Consider the following 12,378-nt stretch of genomic DNA (forward strand, 5'->3'; position numbering starts at 1 on the left):
TGCCCCGAGCCCGGGGCCAGGGCGGGCCGGGTCGGGCGTGGCACCGGAGTCCCTGTCCCCACCTCTCGGTCGCTCGGGTCCCTCCCGTCAGATATCCCTGCTGGGCCCCCGGGACTGCGCCAGTGTCTTCGCCCACCCTCAGGCCGAGCCCCACGAGACCCGAGCCCCCCCTGTAGTTGACCCTGGACCCGGGCCGCAAGCCCTCGGCCTCTCTCCTCCGATTCCCACAGCCGGGCGCTCGCCCGGGCCTCCGAGCTCCGGAGGCCCCCAGACGCCGTCCCGGGCCGGCCGCGGCGCGGGGCCCGGGAGCAGGGCGGGGCCGCGCCCGGGCAGAGCCGCCCCCTCGGCCGGGCCGGGCCGCGGGATCCTGGCTGAAGTTTGCCGGCAGTTCGCCTTCAAATCGACGCGCAGCCCCGCGGGGCCCGCGGCCGGTAGCGTCCGCTCCCGCCGAGAAGCCAAACAAACAACCTCCTCGCCGGGCGTGGGCAGAGAGTAAACCCTGTGGTGTTGAATCTCCTTGGGCTAGGCGACCTGACCCCAAGGCCGAAGTTCTCGTCAAATGTGCCTTTTCCACTCCCTTGTGGGGACTCGGTTTAAAAGGGCTGTGCGTTATAGACACACGTTCCAGGAAGCTGTCGAGAATTTCAGAAGATTGACTGTCATTCTCAGGATGCATTTACAGCTCGAGGAGCAGGAGATTTTAGCGACTCGGAGATTTTTTAAAACTTCAGTAGAACAAAGCTTAACCTGATTTGCCATCCCAACTAACCTGTTTGAAGGTTGATGAGACAGTGCTTAACCAAGTATATCAGATCTTGCAGGGGACGGTTCATTTTTCTTGTAGCAGCTTTTCTTGCAAACTGGGTTGCTCTTTTAATAAAAGAAGAAAAAAAAAATGCTAAAAGCTGGAGAAACTGCCCAGTAAGCTGGTTAAATATAGACTGATAGTAGAGAATGTCACTAGAATTGACAAGTCAGAAAAAGCAAAGTGATGTGTACTGCATTCTTAGTTTAGCAGAACTCAGCACACAAACTACATTTTAACCTTTACATTAGGAGACATTTGTGCTAACTCAGAAGCAGTGCAAGTGCTCTTGTAACTTCTCCTGGCTCTCTCTTTTGTAAACCAATTTGCACTCTTTATGGATTTAATTTTGTTAGTAGGGGATTTAGATTGCCGCTATGACAGCTCATAGCTGGCAGTTCAGAGGTTTGAGTAATCATTCTCAAATTGGAATCAGTAGGCCAGAGTCTTCCCGGTATCCAACGTGTTCCCTGTTTGGGGAAATGCTTAGGAAAATTACTCTAGATGCATTATTGTAGTTAAGTGGCATCCAGCCGGCTCAAAAGAAAATTACAAATCCCCAAACACATGCTCTCTCTCCTCTTTTCATGTTTTGTTTTTTCCATAGCACTCATCACTATAATGTACCCTATATTTTACTCATTTACCTTGTTTCTCTTTCCCAACCACAATGTAAGCTCAGTGAGGCCAGGGGTTTTTCTTTTGTTCATTGTTGTGTCCCTGGCAGCCAGAAAGAAGAGTGCCTAGTGGTTTAGCAAATGCGAATAAGGTACTGCCTACTTTTCCAGCGCAGCCGATTGGACACTAGAAGGTTGGCTCTTACATTTTCATTTCAGACTCTCGGTTATCCCTGATTGAGAAGAGCATGGCACCTGCTTTCTCCTTCCAGCTTTGACTCTTGGAGCCATGAGTTGTTGTTGATAACTTGATCTTGGCTTCAGCTCACTGGTCTGATAAATGAGGGATAAAATGTGTCTTCATCTCATTTAATTTTTGACCCACCTGAGAAGGAATATGTTATAGTGCTTTGAACATGTCACAGGTCTGCACATAAGTCTATAGAAGGTGTTAGTATTCCATGCTATATCTGCTGAATTCTGAAAGGTAGGGTATCCACTTGTGACATGGTGGCACACACTGAGAATATTCAGTTATGTGAAATGCTACTTATTTATAATAGCAGTAATTTGGGTGTGAAATATTACTAATCAAAGTAGTAGAGCCAAGAAGGACTTTGGATCTCTAGTTCAGTTCTGTTACTTTCCAAATAAGAAAATGGGGCTCAGTGGGCATTATTGACTTGTCTTACGATGAGGCTAGTGGTGCTTAATGGTTGAACAAAGATTCGATGCCATGCTAAGGACACCTTGCCTCCTGCTCGTTTACTGTAGCAACTTAGAGCATTACTTGTATTTGACTATTTGTGAAAACTCTGCTACTTACTGACTTAAAATGTTATGATTTTAAGTGTTTATGAAGTACTTTCAAATACTGTCTCATTTTGATTTTCATCTTCAACCATCTTGTGCTATAGGTAGGGCAGATATTTTTGAAGTTCTACTGATAAACATGAATTAGTGTGTGTGTGTGTGTGTGTGTGTTTTCAGTGACTAATTGCTTTAAGGTTATTTGGCTATTGAAGTGGTAGAATGTTCTTGGGGGGGGGTGTAAAATTATCAATCTCAAGGCCACTTAAAAGTAATTGGACTAATCTGTATTACTACTTAGAAACAAAGTGCTTAGTAATTTTCCATACTAACGATATTGGGCTTTTATAATACATCTGTTTTGTTTGAACAGGACTTGAAAGAATTACATGGAAACAAAATGAATTTGCAGGTTCTAGAATTTGATGTTTCTTACCTTCCCTTTTGAAGCTTAAGCATTTAGGTCTGTGATGTCATTAATATATGGATTGGGTTTTCAAAAGTTTGGTAGTCTCCAAAGATTTATAAAAATCTGAGTTTTGTTTAAAGTCTGTAGTTAGCCTAGTTTTAGTAACTGTCATAAGCTTCTGAAGGTATGTGATTTGGAAACAATGTATATTGCTTCTGTATGCTCAACAAAAGGAACCAGTCCAACTTTGTCAAACTAGGAATTAAAGCAACTCATTTGGCATACTTTCTACTTAATATAAAAAAGTCTTTTCACCTAACTTATGATTTAGTCTCTTCCTGTGCTTTATTTTGGTTTAGCATTTGTTTTTCTTCCTGGTCATCTTAGCAATCATACCACACTAGAAAGGCTTTTCAGTATAAAGGGAAAAAGGCAGAAAACTCAACTTTAGCAATAAAACCCTATTGATAACCTGAAAAAAGGTTGTGTAGAGTATGCCATGCAGCCTTAAGATACAGATGCCACGGGAAGTCAGGCAGGACCTTCCATGGTCCATCATTCAGCTCAGTAAGTAGGATGCTGCTTTCCCAGCACGCCCTCTTCCTAGCTTTTGTTCATTCTGATCCCTGAAGGACATTTCCCCTTTGGTTTAATGCGAAAACTAAATCTAAACGTAGCAATGACCTTTAAGAATGACAAAATTGAATTCATGGATGTAACGACCCACAGAATCTTTCCATTCTCAGCAACTCTGAGGCCTTCTGGGAAAGGTTCCCTGAGGCTTACGGGAAATTTCCCTTTCTTCTAAATGTTGCAAAGTTTGCTTTGCTTCATGTCAGAGGCTCTTCTGACTCTGGCACAGTCCCATTGATCTGATCTGGAGTTCAGACTCCTTTCCCCTGAGAGCTGTGGTTCTTGGGGGAGTAACGTATGTGAAAAGGATTTGAAAATGAATTGTTTTGTGATTCTGCAGTAAACACAGCGGCTCTGTACAGGTTCCAATCCTGTATTTACTTTTGAGAATTTCAGTTTTTCTGGGTAATCTTTTGGAACATTAGTTTGTTTAGCTTTTAGTCCTGGAGAGTAAAGGAGAGAAAGATTCCCAAGATCTTTGGATTCTTTGATGAGTCAGCCAACAAGAAGAATGGCAATCCCTCCCCCCCCCCCCGCCCCCCCGGAAATTTTTTTAGAGAAAGCTAGTCTAATGAAGGTGGAGTAGAAACATTGGGCCTAGAATCTAGCCTAAGTCCTACTGGACAGCTTTTCTGGGACTTAGTTTCCTTATGTGTAAACTGAGGTTGGTTGGGCTACATGAACAGCAAAGCCCCCTGTAAGTCTAAATTATGTGGCTGTATGCTATTTTTGGCTATTTTTGAGTGTATATGTTGTGGAGAGGGGGTCTGTTTCTGTTCTTACAGCTTTATTGTATCATTTAAGTTTTGTTATACATTGACATTAAAGCATTTGCTTTGCCCTGTCATACAGGCCTTGGTTGGGTACTCTGCTATATAAACCCAGCCCTGAAGAGTTGTTTTGTAACCAGCATTTATTTTATGCTGCTAATCTGGATGTGTTCCAAGGCCTAATTATTGATGAGCCTGTTTTACCATTTAAATATAAAGTTTGACTCATAGGTGATGCTGATGAAACTACTTAAGGAGACTAATATGATCTCTGTAGGAGTCCAAGTTTCATAGTAACATAGAAATTATCATCCTTTCTGCAGGTATCTGGAGTTTGCCCTGTAGTTTATGGGTACCAAAGTTCATTAGTATTGTGTGCTGTCGTCCCCAAGTCCCCTTTCTTCCACTTGTGCTTTGAGTTTTATATTCACCTTGTGTATATAGCAGCTCCTGAATGATTGTCATGGGATTTTTTTTTTTAACAGTACAGAGGTCTTTTATTTTTTTAACACTTATCATGCCATGAATTCATAGGGAATCGGCTCCAGCAGCTCAGGCTCCTTTCCATTGGTTTTCACAGTGTGCTTCCTTGGATGCAGCAGGCTGGCACTTTAGGTGAACCCAGGTACCTTGCTCTTTGTCTCCTTTTTCTGATCACTGGCCCTCACACGTTTCAGGAAGCTATCTTGGCTCTTAGAGTGCTTAGTATGCTCAATACGTACATTAATTCTCTTGGCAAGAATCTTGCCTTTAACTTGTTTGTTCACAACAATGCCCACTGCATGCTGGGTGACATTGTAGACTTCCACTTTTGCCATGGGAACATTTTTGGGGCCCTTTTTGAACAGTGCCCATTCCCTTGGTGTCTACAATATCACCTTTCTTGTAGATGCCCACGTATGTGGCCAAAGGAACAACTCCATGTTTCCTAAAAGGTCTAGTGAACATACAGCAGGTACCTCTCATCTTTTCCTTCGTGTTGGTCATTTTGGTGAATTTCTGGAAGATAGTGGTTCTGGCCCAAAGGTGATTGTCAAAAGTATTTTGAATAGTGGTTGTAATTAAGTTTCTTAGTGCTCAGGGATTCAGGTGGAAGCTCTAGGTTCTGAGACCCTTGGACTTGACTTTGGGCGGTGGACACACAATGCAATATAGATCATGTGTCATCAAAATGTACACTTGAAACCTACTGGATCCTCTTAACCAGTGTCACCCCAGTAAATGTAATAAAAAATAATAAAATAAAATTGACTATATCTGTCTCTTGCTGTACTCTTATGGTGATGGGAAGTATATTGGGCCTGAATATCCTTTAATGGATCCAGGCCTTGTTTGTTTTTTATCCACCTGCTCTAAGGCATCCTTGACAACTGCTTAAAAAGATGAGATCCGTCCTGAAGGGCCAACAGTCTCATGGTTGAAAATGATTTTTTTCCTCCTCCCCCACCCCTTACCTTATTTTTTAAATATTTGCAGTTGTATTAGGTTAAATCCTGCTCTTATATGAGTTTTTCAAAAGTGATATTAAAGTATGTTCAGTTTCAGAAGATCAAAGGAGTTATTTTCTCTGGGCTTCTAAGGAAACAGCATTTGTAAATTGGAGCTTTAAACTTAACGTAGATTACTCATTTCAGCTTAAAAGTATTTGTTTATTTACCCAAGACAGCAGTGCCACTGTTAGCAGCAAATGCTCTAATTCTGGAGAGGTTTTTGGAAAGTTTCAAATGATGAGACAAATCAATAAAATTCTTGTTAGACTAGTGAATCTAACATAAAGTGATGTATTGAATGTTTAGATTTATTGTAGAACTTTCCTGAGGACTGTTTTGAGTAATAGTAATGTGATAGAAATAACACCTAGCTCTAATGAAGACTAACTGATAAGTCCTCACTCTTCTACCTATGCCTTTACAATTCTACCTCTTCTTACATCTGTATTTCCCCCCGCAAGTCCTCGTAAATGTTCTTAGAGTCATTTTTATTAAGTATTTTAGAGAGTCAAGCAAAGTGCTTTTCCACATAGAAACGCTGGTTCTTTGGGTTTAGATTTGCCTAATGTAGACTAAGCATCCAGATTATAAAACCATCTTATCTATTGTTTAAACTATTAATCAGTTTGTCTCATGATATCAAAGGGAGGCTTAAAATCTACTAATAATCCATAAAGAAAACATTATTAGGACAAATAAGGAGTCATTTGGCTTATAAGTACATGCTTTAAGTCCCTTAGGAAGCTACATCAACCTTTTGAAGGATACAGTTCTGTCATTTTGTGTACTGAAACTAATAGAAATGAATAATTTGTAAGTTGGAATCCTAGGTTAAGGGTGGAGATACAGGGATGTGGGGTATGACAAGTGGCAGGCTATGGTTGCAACTTTGACTTTGAGCACTTCCCATGAGTTCTTTGCCTCCTAAAACATGATGAATCCAAAGAAGGAAGGAAATCAAAGGCTCAGGTAAAGGTGACAGCTGTAGCTCTATGAAGGGTAAGGATCATGTGTCCACCTGAATGCCCTTTAAGGCTCAGCCAGAGCTCTTGACCCCTGTGCTCAGAAAAGCAGATGAGGTCCTCTTAAGTATTTATTGCCAAAGAGCAAATTAGCCATAAAATGATGATCTAATGTTTGCTCCTTCCATTTCTCTGTGGGAATAAATTAAAATATTTCTTCCTCTATTCGGAGATATTAGAAAAATAGAATACTTAGGGAAGATAAGATCTTGGTGAAATATTTTGCTAGATAAAAGTTAGCCTTCAAGCAACAAAGCTTTGAGAAGCAGGGTATATCGTAAATGGAAGAGGGAAGGACTGCTTTTAAAAAATAGACTGTTGAATAATGGAATATAGAACAGTAAAATGTTCTACGTTTTCCTATTTAGAGTTAGTGTGCTAATGACTATAGAACCTTAAATGCATATTTTTGCTCATAGGTATTTTGTGATTCTCTCAACTATTAAGTATTTCTGTATCTTTTTAGATACAGAAATACAATTTTAAAGACCATTTGATGCTTGTGATTTTTTTAAATTGATTTGAGAGAGAGAGAGAGAGAGAATGAAACTTCGACCTGAGAGTGAAACCTCGATCAGTTGCCTCCCGCATACGCTCCACCTGAGGGGGTTGAACCTGCAACCTGAGTATGTGCCCTCACTGGGCGGTGAACCCTTGACCTTTTGGTGTGTGGGACGAAGCTCCAACCAACTGAGCCACACCGGCCAGGGCTGATGCTTGTGATTTTTATGTTAACGTGGTAAGGTGAGCAGAAATATTGTGAAACGTGAAGAAACCTCACATTTTGGATGTGATATGTGGTTGGTGTGAGTCTCTTCTAACATGTAGAACATGTTCCTTCACTGGGAATGGCCAGAAGTTTGGGAAAAGCAGGATTGTGAAGAGTGGTGAGAACCCTTAGAAAGAAAGGTCATTGATAATTGTTTCCATTCTCCCCCTCCCATTTCCCACGTCTACTTCAGGAGGCCAGTGGGACCCACCATCGTCTTGCATGGCCTTCCATTTGGTTGGTAAAAGGAAGTTTCCCACTGATACCCAGCTTTCCCCCTACATTGAAGCCAACGTGGGAAGTGCAGACTTACCCGGGCAGAGTAGGGACAGCTTTTTGGGTGTGGTTGGTTTGTTTGCTCGCTTCTTCATTTTCCTCCCTCACTTGTATGAGCAGAGCCACCAACTTTATCCCCTGCGTGGAAATGATCATCCCTGTTGGCAGGGAGGCAATGGAATTCCCATTTTTTTATCACTCTTGCAGTGGGCCAGGAACAGAGTAGTTGTCTGCTTCCTTTGTTTACCATCTTCTCTCCTATTGATGGGAAAGGGGGTTATGAAAACATTCCCTTATGTCACAGCTGTTACTACATTCTTTAGAAATGTCATCAGTGCTTGTGGGATTGTGTTTACCATTAATAAATTACAGTTCAAGAATTAGCATTTCTAAAAGGATTTAAGTGTGCTGTGTATTGATTCATACAGATGCAGTTCCCAGTAAAGTTACCTTATGTAAGCAGTATTGACTAGGGGCTTGATTATAGGTTTTCAATCATTCAACAAATACACAGGAGATACTCAGCATCAGCAGCAATAGGTGCTGAGGAGACAGCTGGTGACAAGAGACAGACAGGAGCTCACGTTTCAGCAGTGTATAGAGCATTCCAAGGCTCCATTTTCCTACTATATGCTGGCTGCCATTTGAGTATATACTCCGTGGTCTCCCACAAACAGTGTCAGAGCTGAGACTGGAGACCTAAATCACTCAACTTACCTCTTCTACCTCCATGGAGCTAGGAAAGGAAATAAACATAAAACTAACGGTTTTAAAATTATTTTTGGCCCTAACTGGTTTGGTTCAGTCATTAGAGTGTCAGTTCACAGACTGAAGGGTCCCAGGTTCAATTGTGGTCAAGGGCATGTGCCTTTGTTGCAGGCTCAATCCCTGCCCTGGTCGGCACACAAGCAGGAGGCAACCAATCGATGTGTCTCTCTCACATCAATGTTTCTCTCTCTCTCTCTCTCTCTCTCTCTCCCCCTCCCCCCCTCCTTCTAGTCTCTCTGTAAAGCAATGGAAAAAATATCCTCGGGTGAGAATAAAAAAATTATTCTTGATGTTCACTCAATTTTTCAATACTGTATCTCCTAGTGTATATAGTAGTATCAGAATTTCAAGAATGGGGAAAGAATAGATTACCTTTATTTTTGGAGTAGACACTCTGAAAGTCTGCTCTAAAAGTAGATTTAAGTGATTGATCTGATCATTCACTACTATATTAGTAACTCCAAGTAATCACATGTACAGAAACAACTTTTTTAAAGTAGAGAATGTAGATTCTTGATTAAAGTTCCCTAATATGCTTGTTCATTCACTTAACGTTTCTTGAGCGGTCATGTGTGGCACTGCTGTGTACTGGGCAGACAGGGCTCCAGCACATGGGACCTGCTGTGGAGGCAGACAGTGGAGAAGTCTGATTACAGAGATGTGAAGGGTAGACGTGGTTGCTGCTATAGACTGGGGAAGGGAGCATCCCTCAGAGGAAGTGCCATTTCAGCTGAGATCTAGAGGAGGAGGAGCAGAACTAGGCTGGGAAGGTGTGGAGGGAGGCACAGGGAAGCATGACAGGGTGGTGACAGTGGGTAGAGGGGCATGAAACAAGAGTAGAGGGGTGGGCAGGGTCCTGGAGTCCTGAGTTCAGGTTGGCACTTACACTGCTCCCCAGTGAGATTTCAACCTCTCCTGTAACATTTCCGTGTTGCTGAATGTGTATTGGGAGCTGGTGGGGTGTGGGAAAGGGACCCAGAAAAATCTTCCAACTTAGTCTGCGTGAGAGTTTCAGTTTTATTTTAAGGGTTATGAATAGGCATTCCTGGGTTTTCAGAAGGAGAAGACGTAGTCTTATTAGAAGGGAACTGCAGTCATTTGGACAGGAAATAAGGATGCCTTGGGCGAGGGTTTGGCAGTGGAGTTGGAGCTAAGTGGCTGGATGATAGATGTTCGCAGTAGCACTTGTCAGTGAGAAAAAGGGAAGACCAAGGAGAGACCACTTCCTCATTATCACCAGTAAACATTGCTTATGTCACTTCCTGGGAGTATTCAGTTAGGGGCAGTGTAAAAGATTCTGTAAAGTCCAGAAACTTTTCTCAAAGTTTAGAGCTTAGTTGCGAAAAAACAAAGAATGGAACAAAAGCCATTTTATTTATTTACTTATTTTATTATTTTTTAAAAATATATCTTTATTGATTTCAGAGAGAGGAAAGAAGAGGGAGAGAGAGACAGAAACATCAATGATGAGAGAGTCATTGATCAGCTGCCTTCTGCACGTCCCCGACTGGGGATCGAGCCCGCAACCCGGGCATGTGCCCTGACTGGGAATCGAACTCAGATCGCCTGGATCCTAGGTCGACGCTCAACCACTGAGCCACACCTGGCCAGGCACAAAAGCTATTTTAATTGTATGGATACTTCTAGCTGTGGGAGTTCTGAGAACGAAGAACTACTTGGGTGATTGCATAAACTTTCATGGAGGAAAGAGAATTTGAGCAAGACCTTGGAGAGGGAGGAGTATGGGGTGGGGGTAGGTAAAGAAAGGGGCAAGGAGGATCACTCAGGTAGAACACAGGTGTAAGTGCAGGAACACAAGGTATGCGCTCAGGGCAGTAGGTACACTGGACTAGACTAGAGGCTTGCAGGAATGGTGGGCAGTGTGGAGGACAGGCAGGTAAGGACAGTATTCTAGAGTGCCAAGTTAGTTTAGATTTTTATTCAACTATTAAACGAAAGTACTAGTAATGTGAATGGAACTCTACTTTAAGAAGGTAACTTAGTTGCTCTCAGGACTGGGAGGAGATGACACTGGAGCTGCTGACTGATTCATGTTAGCACAGCTTGGCCAAGTCCAATGGCTGATGTCAGGGATTCGGGAAGAAAGCAACTGTCTGCTATCTGAATATGAGGAAGAAGGAAGAGATAACGGTTTGAGTCTGGCTGCTTAAGGAAAGTGGGGAAGACAACCTGTCTTTAATGTGTTAAATTTGAGGCGACAGTTGCTGTATAAACACCTTAATCTTCTAGTTCTTGAAAAATCTACACAGTACTTCATATATCTATTACTGTGTGTTTGTTTTGCATGTTACTTCTCTCTGTCTTTCTTGACCTCCTGCACCTTTCTGACAGATCAATTTGTATTCATCCTTCAGGACCTTGTTCTTATATTGGTTCCTTTCCGCATTTTTCCCATTCTGTGAAACAGTCACTCCCTCCCAAAGGCTCTTTTAGTGGATGTGCACCTTCAGTGATCAGTCTTCTATTCAGGGGGGAGAAATAGAACAGACGGATGGCCTGGATGCTTTTAAAGCCCTCGTCTTTTCTCTCTAGGGCCAGAGGCACTAAATCCATTAGTGGAAATTCTGTACATAAGAGAGTCGAGTTGATTGTAGTCTGCAAGTACTGAAGAAAAAGTACAAGATCAGAGTTCAGGATGCTATATACACACTGCTTCCAAATAGCATGTGTTTTCGCTATAGCGTCCTACTGTGTAGTGAGTATGTGCTGAGGACAGGGGAGAGGGACAAAAGAAACCAGCTGGCCACAGAACTGAACCTACAGGAGAGTGGTCCCTTCCGGGCTGTTTAGCTGGCACAGTCAGCTCCACCAAAGTCCATTTCTGATGCCAAGAAACCGGGAGAAGAAGGGACTGAATTCTTTATTCAGAAGTAGTAGCTCCAGTGAGAGAGCTTTTGTTACAGTACAGCTAAAGAATTCGTTGAGAAGCATTCATTCCCTTGACAACACTTTGGAAGGCACTTTTCAGCTTGAAGTTGTTTAGAGAAGTTTATAGCAGTAGATTATAAATTAAGGAGCTGCCAGAAGTGAAAAGGTGGTTTTAAGATTGAGTTTAAAGATGCTAAAGTGAAGCTGAGGCAGGAGCTACTCTCATTTATTAAAGGGAACTAAAAGGGGTGTGTTTCAGCTGTAGTGTTGTTTTTTCATTTTGGGGTTTTATTTTCCCTACTCCCGTTATCTCCTTTTATAAAAAGAAAAAAGAGACAGTTTCTTAACCTTCACTTAATACTTTCGTTTGAGCTGCCTTGAAAGGATGGATTCAAAGACAACAATAAATTTATATAAATTCTTTTTCTGTGAATTTATTCAGTAGCGCCACTTTCTCTGCCTTTGAAAAGGCCTAAACCTTTCTTACAACTCTTTACATTGGGAAAGACAGGATGAAAAGTGAGCAGAAATACAGATTCACTTCTGAAATATGGAACTTATGTAGTATTTAGTGCCATTTGTATAGGGCAGCAAAAAAGAACCAGATCAGCCAGTTTTTAATTAGAGAGAAGACTTGTAAGAGTGCCCCCAAATCAAAGGGGCTTACTCTTGAGATGATCGTTTGCATGGGGTCTAAGGTTATAGAAGGAGCCTCTTTAAATAGCATCTGAAAAATCATACCTAAGTAAAAAAGTTGGGATTGTGTGACAGGTCGAGGCATGCCTATCTTTCTTTTATGTGTATTTCCAAAAGGTCAGGGTGTGACCAGAACAAGGAACCAGGCTTGTTTCATTCTAGAAGAATTTTCTGCTTCACAAGTTGCTGCATCACGATTCTGTCTTTGAAGTCATCTTAAAATTTTTAACACGCATTTTCAGACCTTGTCTTTTAAGACGTAAATTTTATTGACTGTTTTGCTTTAAAAATTACAAGAACTAGATTTAAATTTTAAGAATCCATTTTTTATACCAAAAATTATGGAAAATCAAGGAGAGTTTAATTATTGATGTCACCCTAAATTCTGGTTCTGAACAGTGTACTTAATATACTGTTATATTTG

The 12,378-nt window shown here is 41.8% G+C and overlaps 1 protein-coding gene and 1 pseudogene across 3 annotated transcripts in view; one reads left to right on the top strand and one right to left on the bottom strand.

Moving 5' to 3' along the window:
• Nucleotides 1-12,378, top strand: part of GAN (gigaxonin) — a 49,277-nt gene that overhangs the window by 364 nt on the left and 36,535 nt on the right. The window lies entirely within an intron of this gene.
• Nucleotides 4,560-5,031, bottom strand: LOC308547881 (large ribosomal subunit protein eL21 pseudogene; annotated as a pseudogene). The gene has a single exon. The product of its transcript is annotated as a large ribosomal subunit protein eL21 pseudogene (transcript).

The sequence above is a fragment of the Miniopterus schreibersii genome, assembly GCF_964146895.1.
Source record: "Miniopterus schreibersii genome assembly, chromosome: 18".
NCBI lineage: Eukaryota > Metazoa > Chordata > Mammalia > Chiroptera > Miniopteridae > Miniopterus > Miniopterus schreibersii.